Source organism: Tympanuchus pallidicinctus, unplaced genomic scaffold, assembly GCF_026119805.1.
Source record: "Tympanuchus pallidicinctus isolate F22 unplaced genomic scaffold, pur_lepc_1.0 scaffold12, whole genome shotgun sequence".
Classification (NCBI taxonomy): domain Eukaryota; kingdom Metazoa; phylum Chordata; class Aves; order Galliformes; family Phasianidae; genus Tympanuchus; species Tympanuchus pallidicinctus.
This window is the reverse complement of record NW_026294637.1, coordinates 17608501-17626644: the sequence shown is the minus strand read 5'-3', so window position 1 is coordinate 17626644 and position 18144 is coordinate 17608501. Positions and strand designations below refer to the sequence as shown.

Sequence of the window (18144 nt, the reverse complement as noted above, 5' to 3'; positions counted from 1 at the left end):
GACGAGTACTTGAGTAGATTAAGAGAAATGTTTGTAAGCAAGCAAAGCTTACACTTGTTTCAGTCTTTGTTTAAGGCTTGGGTTTGAAAATTTCTGGAAATATTCATAACATAGTGATGGGCTGGAAAGGAAGAAGTATAGAGGAAACATTAGCTGCTCAGTGTCTTTGTAGCACATCTGAGAAAGGAAAGGAAGGCAGAAGGAAGGCAGACAAGCTACAAATTCAGCAATTAGAAAATGCATACGTCCCCATGAGCAAGAGTGGGAGTAGGATATCTGGCCACCGAGGGCGACCAAGTTCAAACCCTACTCAGCCTATGCATGCAGACCATCAATGCCATACTTCTAAGCAGCCAAGTGCCTGGAAATTCAGATGCCACATTTTTTCTTCAGGTACACGAGTGGCTGAGCACGGGTAGCACATGGCACACGTAGCACAGGGTGGCCTGAGGGACAGTGATGCTGCCCCCTATGGCAGTCAAACCCACACAGGCTGAGGTGGGGACTCGAGGCTGTGCTTTCCCATCCTGACACCCCCTGTGCCTTCTCCTCCACAGCACCCTGCACCCAGGAGCCATGAGCCACCCCCAGCAGCCGCAGAGCCGCCGGAGCAGCCCCCTGTGCCCACCCCCCCGGTGCTGATAGCCCCTCTGCTGCAGCCCACGTGGCCCTCCAGAGGTAAGGACTGCAGCCGTGCTGCTGTGGAAGTGGTGGTCATGGCTAAGGGGGAGAGACTGGGCTTAGAAATCAAAATCTTGGTGCTTTGAGCTTGGAGATTTTTAAGCTTCTTTGCTAGAAAGCTTCCTGTCTCAAGCAGCGTTGGGTGTGTGTGTTAACGTGTGAGCATTGCAACTTTTCCATCTGCTGAGTGCCTTGTGTGGAGCAGCTGAGATGGGTAGGAAGATGTGGGTGCCCTGAGCACTGTGCAGGGAGGGCACAGATCCCTGCTGCAGGAGCTCTCTGGCCTGACCTGTCCCATCTCAGCCTCCCAAACCAATCTGGTTGGGAAGCAGGAGCTGGTTAGCACTGATGTCCTCAGCCATAAATATTTTGCCCTCTCTAATCCTCCCCGTAGCTCCAGCGTTCCTGCTTTCCTCAGAGTTATTTGACTCTTTGTGTTGTGCTTCTTAGACAAATGGCTTTTAAATAAAACCCTCTGCTAGCTCGTTAGGCCTCCTGTCCAGGTCACTTCCTGTGCGGGTGATTTATAGGGCTGCTTTTAACATTTTATTAACTTTAAATCGCTTGGGCCAGTCAATCGGAGTCCATCCCATTAGGTGCAGCGAGCAGCAGCCCATTTGAATCAGGCTGCCAAAGCTTCCCCTGCTCTGAGAGCCTCTGCAGGGTGAGCAGAGGGGAAGAGCAGGAGGATCCTGATAGGGAGGAACAGATCTGGGAGGGATAAATGAATCGCAGAAAGGTTAAGGTGATAACAGAGCTTTAGATCATATCTGGGGAGCCGGCTTATCTCCTGCTGCTCCTACGTGATTTTTGGCTGTGGCGAGCTGGGCTGTGCAGGGATGGGAGAGGAGAACCAGAGCTTGGTGAGGAAGAGCTGGCTGTGGGCTGCTCCATGCAGGGCATCTCTGCTGGAACACCCGTGGTGAAAGCATGTGCCCGTGTTCCTGCAGCAGTGCCTGCCTCCTTACCTGGTGCATGCATGAGCCCATTTAGCCCCTGGCTTTCCTCTAGCTTTCTCCCAGCCTGGCTCTTGGTATCTCACCTGCTCCAGCCTGCTTTGTCCCACCCAAAACTGCCCTGCAGCTCCTGGGACAGGAGCCGGCTCCAGTGGAGCCCCCAGCTGTGGGGTGAGCAGGGCTGAGCGCAGCCCCAGCACAGGGCAGGCTGCTGGGGGCCAGGCAAGCTTCGCCTGGGAATTCAGGCCTCCCATCAGTGATGTGAGGCTGCAGCAGCAGCTTTGATTATCTCTGGTTTTGTTCCCGCTCACCCCCCGTGCCCTGTCTTTGTTCCAGCTGTGCTTGGAGATGTTATTCAGTGGAGTTTTCCAGCTCTCGGTAACAGGGGGAAAAAAACGAACTCCTGCACAAGCCGAGCTAATGAGCTCTCTCTGGAAATAAAAGCATCCTGAGGACAGCCTAGCCATACAGAACAGCCTGTGCTCTGCATCTGCTCTGGCCACCGCCTCTGAGCCACGTCCCAGTGCTGGGCATCCTATGGGGCTGTGACCTCCCGTCCTCTGCAGCCCTCACTCATTTCAGGCAGCAGGAAAACTGAGCCAAGGTTTGTTCCCCCCTGCTGTGGCTGTTCAGGGCCAGGATGCTGATTTGGGAGCATCCTTGCTGGATGTGCCTGCTGTCCCAAACGCTGATGCAGCTCCCAAACACTGATGCTCACAAGACAGGGCGAGGGGGGAACACACCTCGCATAGACGGGGTGGAAAGGGGTCTGGGCGGTGCCCTGGCTCCCACTCCCAGGTATCTTCCCTGCATGCATGCCAGGCGCAGGACAAGAGGGAATTTATCTCGTGGCAGAGCAGGCACTTGAAAGCTATTGCTTCTGATGTGCCTGTGATTTGCTGAGACTTGTATCTCCTTTGTCGTGCTTCTGTCTGTATCAGCCCCAGGTCCCAGTGCAAAGGGGAGGGGATGCGTTTCACCTGAGCTGTGATTTTGAGGAAGGGGCTGAAGCCTGACCCACTGCGTGGGCTCCAGCCTCTCTGCATGGTGCACAGGGTGATTTCCCTCTCATCCTTGCAGCTTGTCCCAGCTCTCAAGGTCACATCAGTGACCGAAGCAATGCCGCCTGCCTTTGCTGCACTGCTCTGCTGCGCCCAGCAATGGTTTGCAGGCTCCCCCCCCTCCCTTTCCTCTTCTCATGCTCTACTTTTCCAAGCCTTCCCACTGCCACTGCTCGGGCAAACTGATTGAATTCAGGGAGAGCAGCTCTTTGCTGAAGGCTTAAATATGATGGTGTTTAACTCCTGGGTGGGAGCAGGGGCAGGAGGATCTCTGCCTTTCCAGGTGAGCACGCAAATCGCTCCCTCTGCCTCCAGTTGCTGCAGTGCCCGGCACATGCTGTGCAGCTGGCAGAGAGGCTGCACCCTGTCCCCACAGGCAGTGCCTGCCATGTGCTCCAAGGGACCCACAAGCATCTGGGCAACGATGCATGAAATTCTCTGCAGGAATCCAGGGGCTGGATGGCACGTGCGGCACTGCTGGGAGAAGCCTCAAAACCAGCGTGTAGCCAAAGGCAAACGGAGGCAGAGCAAACAATAGCTTGCACGGGGAGGCTTTACTAAGGAGAAATAAACGTGAGGCAGCTTGCTGGTGTAAGCTATGAAGCAATGAGGTCGGGACTGGTATTGGTCATCAGGCTGGCACCAGGACTGGCCCTCTCCGCTTGCACTGACTTTGACTTGAACAGCCTCATTAGTGAGGAAAGCGTCCCTGAGATAAGTTACTGCTGCTGTAACAAGTGCAATTATCTCCTTCTGCTGCTATTCTGGCTGTGGGCATTGAAGTTTGTTGCTATTATACCATTTCATTGCAGAGCTCTTGCGCACAGGAGAGTGCTTCCAGGAGAAAGTCAAATTAAAGCAAGCCTGTTTTTGGGAAAGAAGCACTCATTATCAGCTTGATCCCACTCGGTCATCTCATCGTGTCAGGATGGCTATGCCTGGGCAGACTCTGCCTGTCCCCTGCTCACTGCCTGAGCTTCATGCCAGCCGTTGGCACTCTGCTCTCCCAAGCCCAGCATTACTCAGTGACACATCTCTGGGAACATGTAGTGGTGGCAGTGTCTCACTGGAGTGGAAAGATGAGGTCTGAGACTGTAGGAAGTATTGACTTGACGTTTATTCCATCTTCTCATTCAACCTATCAAAGCCTTGAGGTTGAGACTCTGGCACTGCTGTCCAGAGCCGTGGGTGCCCCATCCCCGGAGGTGCCCAAGGCCATGGATGGGCCCTGGGCAGCCTGAGCTGGTGGGGGCACCCAGCCTAGGGCAGTAGAGTTGGAACTGGGTGGGCTTTAACGTTCCCTCCATCCAAAGTCATTCTATGTTTCTCCATGAGAGCTGTGAAAAGCTCGCAGAGCGTGAGCAGGGGAAGCTTGGAGCTGAGTGTCGCAATAAGCGATGAGTGAGTGGTTAGGATAAGTCATCTGTCATAAAATCAGCCGGGAAAGATTGCTGCTTTTTAATAAACAAATGGTGAGCAGCGTGCCTTGGTTTGAGGCAGGCTTACTTTCACAGTGATTCATGGATTTTTCCGCAAGGAAAATCACCTTTGCGGGGCTGGCTGGTGTGCGGGCGCCTGCTTGGTTTCATGAGTAATTCCCCCCACAGAAAGCACCAGGGTGTGTGAAAATGATGAACTCCTCCCTAGGCACCATGTGGGGCTTGGGGAGGAAGGGTGTGCTTGGCTGCAGCGCTGGTAATGTGACCACATCCTGCTGGAGAGTCCCATGGAGTGGGAGCAATGCCCAGAGGAGGTGAATCTGCACAAAGCAGAGTTCAGGTCTCTGAGTGAGGCCATCCTGGAGCTCGTTAATTTGGAGATGGAACTTACTTTGATTTCTTGCTGATGCTTTATTTATTTATTTGTTTGTTGAGTGTGCTCTACACTGGAAGAGTATAGAGATGCTAATTTGACCCAGACTCCAAGATTCCATGGATGGGAAAGGAAAGGTGGCATGATGGTGGGGGTGTGTGCAGGTGGAGCAGCAAAGTCCCCTTTTTGGCTTTTAATCTGGGCCCGGAGTGGGCTTGAGGGGCAGGTAGACATCAAATATCCCTTCTCATGAAGGACTTTGAGTCAGAGCAGCCAAAAGTCCCGACTCTCCAGCTTCCCCAAGAAAGCAGTGTGTAGGACACTGGTTCTGCTGCATAGACTGTGTCCCAAGGAAAGGCCTCCAAAAGCTACCCTGTGGCACCTGGGATCCCATTTCAGATGCTTCCTTAGGTGTAGGAGACTTTTACACCTGCAAGAAATGGCACTCTGGATGTAGTGGGCAAGCAGGCCTGGCTGTTTGCATCCAGGCTGCTTTGGATACCCTCACAGAATTCAGCTCTGTTGCTCAATGGTCTCAGAAATGTCTTTCTAGGAGAGCAGGCACATAGTGCAGGCTCCTGCTGGGGCAAACAGCTGAATGCACAGCCTGGCCCACCGTGTAGGATGAAGGCCTGGGAGAACCACCCAACGGCGCCATCAGCCAAGGGGCTGGGCTGATGGGAGTCCCAAGGGCACTTTGCTGTTGGATCTCGGGTCTGGTGCCCTGTGTGAAGAGTGGTATGAGGTAGACCTCTTGATATTGAGGTGGTGGATTCACTGTCACTGGAGGTTTTTAAGAAACATGTAGATGTGGCACTGAGAGGCGTGCTGGTGATGGGTTGGTGTTGAACTTGGTGATTTTAGAAGTCTTTCCCAGCCTTAATGACCCGATGGCCTTTCTAAATGGCTAACGCTGATGGTGCAGAGTAACCAGGAGCCTTCAGAAGCTGGGTACCCTCTGATCTCTGTGTGATCCTCTGATCTAAAGAGACATATGAGTGGCAGAGTTGAGAAGTCAGCCCGGAGGTCATTCCAGCTCCAGGCAGCATCCAGCAGGCTGCCACGCACCCTGCTGCAGTAACACCCGGAGGCATCACAGCTCTGCCCAGTCCCCATCCCAGTGGCTGCTCCTTGACACCAGCAGGGCTGCCCTTGGCTGGATGTGTTCCTGGACCAGCGCACCGCCTCCCTCCCCAACCCTCCCCACCGCAGTGCCCATCACGTATTCATTGCAAGGTCCCTGTACTTCTCTAAGCCCAATATACTTTGAATTACTGCTCATCTATTCCTCTTGACATCCTCATGCTCATAACTAGGGAGCCTGCATTACCCGTTCGCACATCTGTCAAACTGCGTGTTCCTTGGCCATTTCCAGAGATACATAAAATTGCCCGTGTTTATGACATTATTGACAACCCACCCGGTCTCCTTCCCCCTCCCCAGGCCCGAATGGCTGCCTCGCTTTATGAGGATTGATATTTGGGCAGTAAATATTTTAGAGCCTCATCTGATGAGTGTGTCTGTGCGGGTGAATACATTTCTGTCTGAGGACAGATGTTGGAGCTATTTTCGTTGGGGGTGTGGGGCTCTCTCTCTCCACCCTTTGCAGCACCTCTGTCTTTCCTTGGCAGCTCCCAGTCCTGTTCCTGGGGAGCAAAAGGAGGGGGAAGGGGCTGGGGTGGCTCGGATGGCAGAGCTCTACTTTTTGGATAGCTCCTCACTTTGTGGTCCTGATTTCTGCAGCTGGGTTGAGCTTTTATGGGCGAGGCATTCATCTTTCTCCAACCCATTGAAAGCTCCAGCGCCTGCTGTGCTGGAGGAGTAGGTCCAGCCCTTTGGAAAGCAGGGGAAAAGAAGCACAAGGCTTGCTGCGGTTTCCAAGCGATGTATTTTGACTCTGCTATTCTGGAAAGGCAACTTATCTCCAAAAGTTTGAAACCACACATGGGTAAACTTCTCTAAAGGGGAAACAATTTGAGAGTGGCGTGGTCTCAATGAGCTGAACAATTTTCTCTTGCTGAGCAAAGCAAAGGAGCCTGATTTCAGCTCCTACACAACATTCGCTCTCTTTTCCTTCCATGAGCAAAAAGAAAGCACTTCAGGGCGCCCTGGCTGCATCCATCAGGGTGCATGGTGTGCAGGACGAAGGCTTGTGAAGGTGATGGGGGAGAGGAGGAAGCACTGAGCTGCTCCCTGGGGTTGCTACCTGATGTCCATCAGCCTCGGAGCTGAGCACCGAGGTGAGGAGTTCAGCGGCGATGAGGGACGCCGACCTGGCCCTGGCTGGTCTGCTCTTTTGTGGCAATAGAGTATCTATTTATTTATGATTTCCGTGGGTGGTGTTTTGGATGATCTATTGAGCCGGAGTGAGATATTTTGAGGCACGGCGAGATATTTTAAAAACATCTCATCACTCTGGAAATATCCACGGTGCGATAGCTGCGTATTAGTCATTCCGAAAGGGAGTGATTTCAATGAAAGAAAAAACATTTCATCTTGTCAGAGCATTTTCACTCACTGTCTGCCAGGCAGCTGCTGTCAGTCTTCAGCTTCTGTTGCTGGTTTTACTCTTCTCTGGCTCTGCCCTTTCATTTTTTAACAAGAAATAAAAAAAAATAAACCCCATAATGGATATCGGTGGATATGAACTCGTCAATTGTCAGCAAGAAAGAGCCTTTCAAAAGATGCTGTAAAACCTCTCTGGATTATTTCCAGTGAGATTAGTCCTCCTGCTGACTGAGCCCATTTGGAAGAGGAGACTCTTCCAGGTGTGTAATGCACCCACCAAGATGGCACGAGAGATTTTCACTTTATGGGAACCTGCCATCAATCGCCTGATACTCAGCACTACCATTAGGGAGAACGTTCATCACACTCTGCTGGTCTGTAGTTGGGTTCTCCCTCTGCTCTGCTCTCTGCTTTCCATAGTTCTGTAGATGGGTTCTCCCTCTGCTCTGCTCTCTCTTTCCATAGGTCTGTAGTTGGGTTCTCCCTCTGCTCTGCTCTCTGCTTTCCATAGCTCTGTAGATGGGTTCTCCCTCTGCTCTGCTCTCTCTTTCCATAGCTCTGTAGATGGGTTCTCCCTCTGCTCTGCTCTCTCTTTCCATAGCTCTGTAGATGGGTTCTCCCTCTGCTCTGCTCTCTCTTTCCATAGCTCTGTAGATGGGTTCTCCCTCTGCTCTGCTCTCTCTTTCCATAGCTCTGTAGACGGGTTCTCCCTCTGCTCTGCTCTCTCTTTCCATAGCTCTGCAGATGGGTTCTCCCTCTGCTCTGCTCTCTCTTTCCATAGCTCTGTAGATGGGTTCTCCCTCTGCTCTGCTCTCTCTTTCCATAGCTCTGTAGATGGGTTCTCCCTCTGCTCTGCTCTCTCTTTCCATAGCTCTGTAGATGGGTTCTCCCTCTGCTCTGCTCTCTCTTTCCATAGCTCTGTAGATGGGTTCTCCCTCTGCTCTGTTCTCTGCTTTCCATAGCTCTGTAGATGGGTTCTCCCTCTGCTCTGCTCTCTCTTTCCATAGCTCTGCAGATGGGTTCTCCCTCTGCTCTGTTCTCTCTTTCCATAGGTCTGTAGATGGGTTCTCCCTCTGCTCTGCTCTCTCTTTCCATAGCTCTGTAGATGGGTTCTCCCTCTGCTCTGCTCTCTCTTTCCATAGCTCTGCAGATGGGTTCTCCCTCTGCTCTGCTCTCTCTTTCCATAGCTCTGTAGATGGGTTCTCCCTCTGCTCTGCTCTCTCTTTCCATAGCTCTGTAGATGGGTTCTCCCTCTGCTCTGCTCTCTCTTTCCATAGGTCTGTAGATGGGTTCTCCCTCTGGCAGCCAACACTTGCTGGGAAGAAGGATTTGTCTGGGATGTTCTGATCCCATTTGATCATTCCCCATCATCAAGCTGGGGTAATTACAATGTAGTTACACAGTAAGTGCCATGCATGGCTGCCTTGCGCTATGTAATTGCCATTGCCTTGTGTAACTGGAAGACAACTGCTTAAATAAGTAAAAATTATCCCTTTGTGGATAAATGCTCTGTTGGAATCGGGATGGAAAATCATTGTGTTTACACCTAGATTCTTCTCATTTCATTTGCACGGTGGTTCTGTGAGGTGACCACACTGTAAAACTGCAGCTTCCTCTTCAGCTACTGTAGAGGTGGAAGGTGAGGAAAATGCTTTTTCCCTTTAAAGTACTGCGTGGCATGGATATGGAATGCTCCATCCCTGTGGTGCACACCATAGAATGGCTCAGGTTTGAAAGGACCTTAAAGACCATCCAGTTCCACCCTTCCCATGGGCTGAGTGTCGTCCAACTCAGGCTGCCCAGGGCCCATCCATGGTCTTGGGCACCTCCAGGGATGGGACACCCACATCTCTCTGGGCTGTGTCCCCTCTCCAACTCTCAGAACTGCTTTGAATACGGATGCTTATACTGAAGCCTGTTTCTCAGCTGATTCCGAGCCAGGTTGCCTTAGCTACTGGGTGCTGGCAGATACGGGTGAGAAAACACTGAATGGCCTTTCGGGGAGTTTTGGAGAAACCAGCAAAAGGTGATTCAGTGTCTCCCTGCAGAGCCACCTATCCTTCAGTCACCTTGCTGGGGCTGGGGCCACGTGTCTGCTGACCTGCTCTGCCCAGGGTGACATCCATCCCAGTGGCTGAGGAGGGCTGGTCCCCATCAAGCCAAGGTTGGTCGTTGGCCAAGGAGGTGGCTGCACCATCTGGACAAGGCATGCGCTGCATCACGCTGCTGGTGGCGAACGCAGCCCCCTCTGTGCCCCCTGCCAGCCTGAGTCAGCACTGTGTTGCTGCTGTCATCGTGCTCTTTCCCTTTTTTAAAGGAAAAAAAAAAAAAATTAAAAAAAAATCAGTATTTAAAGTATTTAAGCAGATGGGGAGCCACACAAAATACAGTCGGTGTGCGGATCGTGTTTCATGACTAACAAAGTATGCCAGGTAGGCCATTCCACTTGAGATATTTTCAGGAATATAATCACTTTCACACATCTTCATAAATTTGCCAGAGTGTTAGTTTTCCCCCATATGGATCTAGGAGGATACATACAGCATGTCATGACTGTTGCACAGCATCTTGACTGCCGTGTCTTTGTGTTTCCCCCCGCCTTGGGCTGTAACTGCAGTAATTTTGTCTCCCCACTGCCCACGTGCTCATTGTAATTAACACAGCAGAGGGGTGGTGTCCTCACTCCTCGGAGCCCCCCACAGTGGCTGGGTTGAGCTGGGAGGTCCCAATGGGCAGCCAGAGGTAGGAGGGTAGTCACAAGGTTGGATATTAGGAGGAATTTACTCTCAGAAAGAGTGGCTGGGCATTGGAATGGGCTGCCCAGGGCAGTGGTGGAGTCACCATCCCTGGAGGCATGCAATAAACATGTCAATGTTGTATTTAGGGACGTGGCCAGTGGGTGATATCCGTGGTAGGTTGGACTAGATGATCTTAGAGGTCTTTTCCAACCTTAATGATTCTATGATTGTAAGGAGCCCCAAGGGCTGTGTCTTCCCCTGGGGTTGAATTGGATATTCCAGCACAGCACTAGGGGATAAACAAATGCAAAATATTGTGAATTCATTCACTCTCAGCATTGGATTGTGTTCTTTCCTTTCTTTCTTCTTTTCTTTTGGTATCATGGAAAATTAAATACAAGGACCTGCTTTCTGCATGTTATTGATCTTTCACTCAAAATCTGGGCCCTTTTCCAGGAAAAATGAGCCCTTTTGTGAACAAAGAGACAGGCACCTTCCCAACAAAAGTCAGCTTTCAAATTCAATGTTCTGTGTGTTTGAAATCTCACGTTTCTGATAGGAAAATATGAGTTTCACTCAAATCTGCAGAGAAGTGACGCTGGAGGAGGGGGGAGCCTGCCCTGAGCGAACTGACGAGCGCTTTAATAGCGGATTGCTGAAGGGATTTAAAAGCAAACACAAAGACAGCCTTGCTGCTGGTTCCTAGCAGCTTGTTGTGAGCCTGCAGCGTGAGTCCCTGCTGGCAGTGGCTCTGCTGTCCTCGTCCCCTCGCCGTACAGCTCGCAATGGGGCTCCCTCAGGGCCTTGGTGCTTTGCATTCACTTCCTTTTAGCATCTCACCAATTCAAACTCTCCTTACGCCCTCCTCCTTCTCATACTTTGCCAGTTTGGATGCTGAGCTGGTGCAAACTGGTGCGGCCATTCCTTTCCTTGGTGCACACCTGAGCCTGCTGTGCCACCCCACTGCTCCGCACCGTTAGCTGGGCTGAGTCTGACCGCTGCTGTCTCATAGGTTAAGTTCCTAAATCCCTGCAGCTCGTTTATTTATTCATACAGCGCTTGGGAATTGCTTGGGAGGAGACGCGTTACGTTGGGCTGCACTGCTGCACGGATGCTCTGCTTTGGGGCAGGGCTCCCAATGGGCGTGATAAACACGTGTTCACAGCACACCCCCTAAATATTATTTTTTTTGATAGCAGAAGGGTGGGGGAATGAGCATGGCCCCTGCAGCACCGTGCCCCCACGGCTGGCTCCAGATTTCCCCAGCTCGCTGACTGCTGCAATGGGTTGCACCAAGCTTGCCCAATGCTCCCAGCATTGGAGTTTTGCTGGGTTGGGGCCGGGGGCTGGAGATGGATGGCATCGAGCAGCACGCACGCACGGAGCAGACAGCTTGGGCATGTTCCAAAACACTTCCCACGCCCCCAGGCTGAATTGTAAGAAGCCGGGGCATCTGCACGTACAAAATGCTCTGGGAAAAAAAAAAAATAAAAAAAAAAGGGAAAGGGAAAAAAAAAATCCTGAAGGCGGCACAGCACCCACAAACCAGTGTCTGTGTGCGCAGGGGCGTTGGTTTCAAAGGCTGAGCAGCTCCGGGGCTCTCTGCAGAGGGGCAGAGCTCAGGGGAGCAGCACGGTGCTGGCCATCGGCTTGCTGCAGGCCCATCCTCTTGTGGTGTGGGGAAATGGGAAGAGGAGCCTGAGCTGCCCAGGACCTGTCTGGGTGAGTGACTCTTCCTGATGTTCCCCTGGGGCAGTGCAGCTTGGAGCAGGGTGTTGTGGGGCTGCGTTATTCCCTGCAGGGTGCAATGGGTTGTGAGGTGCAGTGATGTGATGGGGAGTTGGACCGTGTCCTGGTGGTCAGTCTTTGCTGGGGGCTGTATGGTCATAGATGGAAGCATCCAGGGCCTCTTCAGATCCTGGGGGAGCAGCTTGATGCTGCTGTGTGCCTGCTGTCCATTCTGGCTGTGAATGCAGAGAGCTGAGCTGTGCTTGAAGCATCAGTGTGCTCTGCTGTCCTGCTGCCTGTGAGGAGGATGGGGGGCTGAGTGCTGGCATGCTGGGTGCCCCAGCTCTGCCAGCCTTCATGGACAACGACAGGTTGCTGGGGGGACTCCCCTTGGTGCACCTTGCAATGGGCACCATGCCTGCCATGCCCTGGGGCTCTCCTTTATCCCGTTCAGCAGTCGGTTTGGTATTTTTAGGGGGAAAGGGAGACTGCTTGGAAAATCTGCCCCAGGGTGAAGAACTTTGCCAGTCCTTTGGCACCAAGCAGCAGCAGTGCTCTCCAGGACATCCTCATCCTTCTTGGCCATGGATACGTTCCCTCGGGAGGGAAGGGGCATCCTGCGCTGCTGCTGCTCAGGAGGAGGAGGCAGTGAGGAAGGCACAGCGGGATGGGGCGGCCCTGCGTGCCCCGGGGGCCTGGCTCGTTCCTGCTAATTAGCAGTGTAACCAGCCATCCAGCAGCCGGGCTCCTGGCAGATAATTACCTTGCTCCGTGCGAGGAAGGGAAGAGAGAGACTGGCTGTCCACGGGGACTTGAGAACCCTCCCCATTCTTCAACTCATTTAGGAAAGGCAACTTAAAAAAAAAAATACATATAGACGTTTTAACAAAGCTATTTCTGCCAGTCAGGCAGGCCAATTTGTTACCCAAGTGACAAACTTGATTTTACCTGGAGGAATGGAAGGTTTTTCCACCTTAGTTTTGGTTTTCATTCCCCAGTGTTTGGGGTGCAATGTTCCAGGGCTGTGCTGGAGCCCCGTCCCCCCTCTCCTTGTTCAGGTGGGCCAGGAGGTGAGAGCCCCCTATGCAGCTCGTGTCCCTTTGGAAAGCTCTTGGTGTGACCTTATGGAGTGTTGCTTTGTGAGCCCTGCTGATGTAGCTGCATGCCTGGGTGTTGCAGCCATCAGCCCCCAGCACCATGCTCTGAGGGTAGGGATGCTCTCTGTGCCAGCATCCCTGTTCTCCTCCTCGTGGCCGTGGGATGCTCTGAGCATTTCACCATTGCTTTTTACAATGTGCTCCCTAAATATGGCTGCACTGAGGCCAGGCTGGCTCATGTCCCCTAATGCGTCCCCTGTGCCCTGTGCGTTCAGTGCCTGGGTCACGTTCTGGGGGTCTCGCTTCATGCACCAAGAGGATTCTTCTGCAATGACAACGGCATCTGTTATTCCATCTGCGTCCGTCACTCCATCTGCTCTGGGCTGGCTGGGTGATGGAGGGGTTTCACTGTGCACCACCAGCAGCTCTCTGCTCCACGGTGATCCCTCCTTGCCAGCAGGTGCTTTGTCTCCCAGCAGCCGGTCTGCAGAGTGGGAACAGGGACAAATTGGCACCCGTCACACTCCTGGCTTTTCGTCTTCTCGCCTGCCAGCCCCACCTCCCTTCTTTCTCTTTAGAGATTCAGGTCATGCCTGGAATTAGGGCTCCCTGGACAGCAGAGGAACAGTGGTTAAACTGCTTACCATCGATTAGCAAAGTAGTTTGGGGTTGTTTTGTCCACCCCCCCCCAGCCCCCTGCCCACAGGGTACTGTCAGCACCCTCTTTAACTCTCCCAAAATGCAGGCCCTGGTGTGCTCTCCTGCATGCTGGGGTCTGGGGGAGGAGGGGGGGGTCTGCCCTTGGTTGGCACCCACAAATTGCCAGCTGCTCCTGCTGCTGAGACCTTGCAGGAAGGCATTGTGCTCAGCCGGCTGCGTTCATCACGCTGCTCCAGCTGGGATCAGGCGCAGATAAGGCGATCAATAAATCCTCCTCTCAGCTGCAATGTGCTGAGAATATTTCGGGGAAGGGCATGGAAGGCACCAGTCCCTGGCCTGAGTGCAGGAAAGGGCTGAGGGAGGGCAGCCGGACAGCTCAGCTTGCTGCTGCTCTATGGCACAGCTCTGCACATGCCAGAGGGGAGAAGAAAGCTGTGCTGCTGTGCCCATCCTGGGCTGTGCTGCAGAAAGTAGGTCAGGCTGCTGTGCAGTGCCAAGCAGGACCCTGAGTGTGGCCATCCTCCCTGGGAGCAGATGGGCTTGGGGACAGCGGGACAGCAGGACAGCATCCCCTTGTACTGATGCAAGGCTCCATACGCTTGATGTCAGCAGTTTTTGGAGCCTTGGGGCTCCTGGGTGGGGAAGGAGAGGAAGGTTGAGATGAGTAGCCTGGTTGCACAGCTTGGGCTCAGGCCAGGCTCGGGTCAGCCCATCAGCACCTCCAGAAGGCTCCCGAGCTACGTGGAGAGGGGAAAATGAAGAGGTGCTTTCATGGTAGAGGTGTTTTAAGTGCAAATCAGGAGCACTTGGCCAGCAGAGCCGGAGCAAAGCACTTTGCTGTAGCTGCAGGCACCTGTTGTGAGGTGGAAGCAAACTCAGAAATTGCCTTTGCAGCACTGGGTAGGGCAAGGTCTGCCCCAATGGTGCCAGGGGGCGGTGCGCTGCAGGAACACGGGGCCATCTGTGTGCCAGCCCCGTGCATCCTCAAAATGCCTGCCCTGTTTCAGCACCTGGGGACGTGTGTAGAACACCAGGGTGATCCCAGTGCCCCCCCCAGAGCTGGGGCAGCCCTCCCCTTGTTGCGGCTGGGGGACTGGCGGTGAGGATGCTGCAAGCCAGGCGGGGGATAAATTGAGTGCATGTATCGCGGGCAGGTCTGGGCTGTATTGATTTTCAATGAAAGGCTGTGTCATGAATTTTTCTCTCCCGCTGTATTTGCTGCAAAGGTGCATCTTGACTGCAAGCATTAAACGCTAACTAGAGAGCTCATTTTTTCCCCTTTAGGAGGAGGGAAGGGGGGAAAGAAAGGAAAAAAAAAAGAAAAAAAAAAAAAAAGGAAAAAAAAAAAGAAGAGTGGGTTTGCACACGCTCCTTTTAAGCACATGATGGATGCAGTGGCTTTGCTAATCCAACAGCAGAGCAGAAGTGGGTACGAGTGGAGGGAAGCACCGCGTCCGGCACTCCCAGGGATGGCTGTGTGGTGGCACGGTGCTGTGGCCCTGCTGTCCCCAGAGGGGCTGGGGGAGCCTCAGTGCTCCTCCTTACCTCCCCCCGAGGCCCCTGGGTGAGCATAGGGGCATTGCTGCTCCGAGGCCCACAGGGTGCTGCAGGAGGAGTGGTGTAGGAAGGGTTAACGCCGGCGCCTGAACGGAGCACAGCCAAGCTGAAGTAGAGCAGTATGCAAATCTACCCACTTTCATAAACTGCTTAATTAGGCGAATGTTAATGAGACGTTAATTACTGTTGTGCCGGCGAATCCCACGGAACGGAGATTATGTTTCTCTTCAAACATCCAGTCTTAATTATAACTTGTACTTAATCCCGCCGCCCTGCCGGGGATGGAGCCGGCTGCTGAGGATGGGCGTCAACTCAGGGGTCACTCACAGCCCCATCCCTGTGTCCGGCCCCACAGCCCCCCAGGGACACGTGCCACTCGTTGTCCTTGTGCTGGCGAGGCCTCTGGGAGCTCCTTCCCCACCTCCTGCACTGGTGTGGATCCCCAGCGCTCTCTGTGGCTGCTGTGCACGTGTGGGTTTTGTTCAAGCATGCATCCAACCCGAGATTGCTGCTACAAAAACCAGAGCAATGGCCATTTCCAATTGTGACAGCTGTCACGTTACAGAAAGCACTCCTTGAAGTACTGCTTATAGAGGAGCAGCAGCCCCGTGCTGCCCGCAGCCGCCTCCAGTTGCTGGCTGCAACACGAAATAAAGGGCAGGGGAAGGAGAAAGGAGGGTCTGGCTCAGCCTCATGGTTAGATTGGCATTCTCATGCAGGGAGCCATGCATTGGGATAAATCCATTCCTGCAGCGCCGTATATCTCCACTGAGTGGGAAGTTGGGGAATAAATGGATGCTCTTCATATGTTATTATGGCCTGACAGCGACGAGGCAGACAGCGGCGATGCAAAGGTGATTAATGAGAAAGTTTGAGCTAACGAAGTGTAGTCGTCCCTCATTACAGGAAAATGAGTTCCATTTACCACCAGCCATTGGGCTTGTAAAGTTGGGAGCGCTCTCTTCTCCTGCTTGTTTGTGTTTTTTAAATGCTGGCTAATTTATTTCCAATTTGCCTCTTGTGAGGGTGGGCAGCAGGGAGTGGCAGGCAGCACCATATCAACAGGTCATTCAATAAGAGGTGTTCTGGGATGGACCCCCAGTCCTCTCCCTCTGTCTGGTGAACCCCTAAAGTTTGGGTTGTGGGTGGCTGGGGCTGGTGTTGGGACGTTGCTTGGCTCAGGGATGGCCGTGGCTTGGTGCCACTCATTGGTTTTAGCCTTGCAGCACTGGAGGATTTTCTCTGCCAGATTTGGGGCAGGCTGGGCAGGATATCCTCAGCCTGGATTTTGAATGGTCTTATCGCAGCCATGCCCAGAGGCAAAGGTAAAGGCTGGGTCAGAGTTAGCTCTTCTCAGGCTCTTTTCATGCTGGGATTTATGAGCGATTCTCAGAAAAGCCAGCTGTGGCAAATCCCATCCTGTCAACGGGGCAGAAGGGGATGGGGAGGTGAGGGCAGAGCTGTACAGAGGGAGCTCAGGTCCATGCGCATTGCTGCCAGAGCCTGCTGCCTCTGGTCTGAGCACCTGGGCTGGAGAGTGTGTGCATGGGTTGTGAGCAGAAGCTGTGAAAAGACAGCAAGAGGCAGTGGTGGGACTCCCCTTCCAGGGGGTTCAGTCTCAGAAAGGCTGTCACAGCCTCTGGTCCCCTGCGCAGCGCATGGGACACGTGGCAGAGCTGCTTCAGAGCACAGTGTCTTCCTCCTGCTGCAGAGGGCTGGAAGGGGAACGCCGTGACCCAGATAAGCTGCCTCAGGTATGCAGCTCCAGCAGAGATGAGTAAAGCAGTGATGGTGCAGCGATGAGCTGGGGGAGAAGCTCCCAGCCAGGGCACCTGGCTTCGGCTGGTAACACCAAGTTGGGGAAGGCAGGGTGGGGGGCACAGGGAAGAAGTCCTTGGCATGACAGGGCCTGTGGGAACAGAGCCACTTCCCATTAGCTCCCATACTGCTCTGCCTTGCCTGCACTTACACCAGTGTGCATGATAGCAGAATGTGGCCCGGGCTCTCCAGCAGCCGTGGAGACGCGGGAGGCCAGCAGCAGAGTGCTTAAAGGCTAATGAAGATGCACTAGAAAATGATGAGCTCTGCAAGCACTGTTCCTGTGTGCTGGAAATTGGGGTGCCGTGAAGTGCTCTAAGCCCTTAGAGCTCTCTTGAGGAGGAGCGATCTGCGTGCCGAGCGGTGCTATTCTTGGAAAGGGCGGCTTCGCTGACTATCATCTGGCTTTGCTGAGCTAGCTCTGCAGGTTGGCGCCAGCAGAAAGCATCTCCTGCTCGGCCGTTGCCAAGCCACCTACTTGGAGTGGGTGAGGACTTGTTTGCTCCTCATCCCAGCTGGGAGAAGTGAGCGTCCCTGTGGGAGGGTGGGAAGAGGGAGCAGCGCAGCGGCAGCTCCTGAAGGATGTCGGAGGCACGCTCAGCATCACCCCCAGCTCCAGGATTTGGCTTCAGTGGTCACTCTGTGCTGAGGGGCTTGGCCGAGGCAGTAAAGCATGCAGATAGAGCTGGCTCCATTTGGTACAGCCCCCCATGTGCTCCTCAGTGCCGGACCTCTGCAACGTGGGCACAGCCCTGTGTTAGAGGTGGGTCCCAACCCCAGCCTGATTCCCCACTGCTTCAGGCTTTCTTGGCTCCCCAGGTTCTTCTATGTGGGAGCGAGGAGCCCGCTGTGCTCCCAAGCAGGGTGGGAAGCACCCTCTGGGCTCAGATGCTCAGATGCAGAGCTGTGCTCCTCAGGGGACGGCCCCACCGCTGCCAGCCCTCCTGCTGCGCCGCGGATTCCCCTCTGTGCTGCTGCGAGCAGAAATCCCCGGGCCCCCCCTGCGTCAAGCAGTTGCTTTGAGCTGAATTAGGGCTGAGCATTCATTTGTTGTACAAGGAAGGAGCTGGGATGTGTCCCTCTAGCGTTTGCTCTCGTTCAGACTCCGCCATAATCTCAGCGCGTCACTCGGCTCCGTCCTGCCCTGCGTTGGGTGTCCCCACCCCTGCTGGGTGCTGTCAGCACTCTGCCTGCACTCGTGTCCCCAGCAATGGGGTGAGCACTGGTGTGCATGCAAAAGTGGAACCAGGAGCCCTAAGCAAGCAAACAGCAGCAATAAGGGGATGTCTGCCTTGCTCCTGCTTTCACTCATTCCTTTCTTTCTCCCCTTTCTGAGCTTAATGCCCTCGCTCAAACACAGCCAGGCCATGCCCTCCACTTTGTTCTCGTGGCCAAAGGCCTTACGCCCAGCCTGGGAGTTGGGCTAGGGGGCTCTGCTACCTGTGCTTGGTGAGGGCCTTGTGCAGCCCCTTCCCTTTGCTTGGTTCTGCAGGAGAATGATCAGCTCCATCAGGATTTTCCCAAACAT

The 18144-nt window shown here is 53.7% G+C and overlaps 1 protein-coding gene across 2 annotated transcripts in view; it reads left to right on the top strand.

The window, feature by feature from the left end:
* The first annotated feature begins 621 nt into the window (after positions 1-621).
* The window catches only part of LINGO1 (leucine rich repeat and Ig domain containing 1), an 87214-nt gene continuing 69691 nt past the window's right edge, over positions 622-18144 (top strand). Inside the window, exon 1 of one of the 2 annotated variants that reach the window (XM_052672528.1) lies at positions 622-678. The gene's annotated coding sequence lies outside the window, so the exon portion shown is untranslated. Of the gene's footprint in view, positions 679-11395; positions 11479-18144 lie in introns of those variants that run through there. The other variant, XM_052672530.1, reaches the window with a different exon arrangement.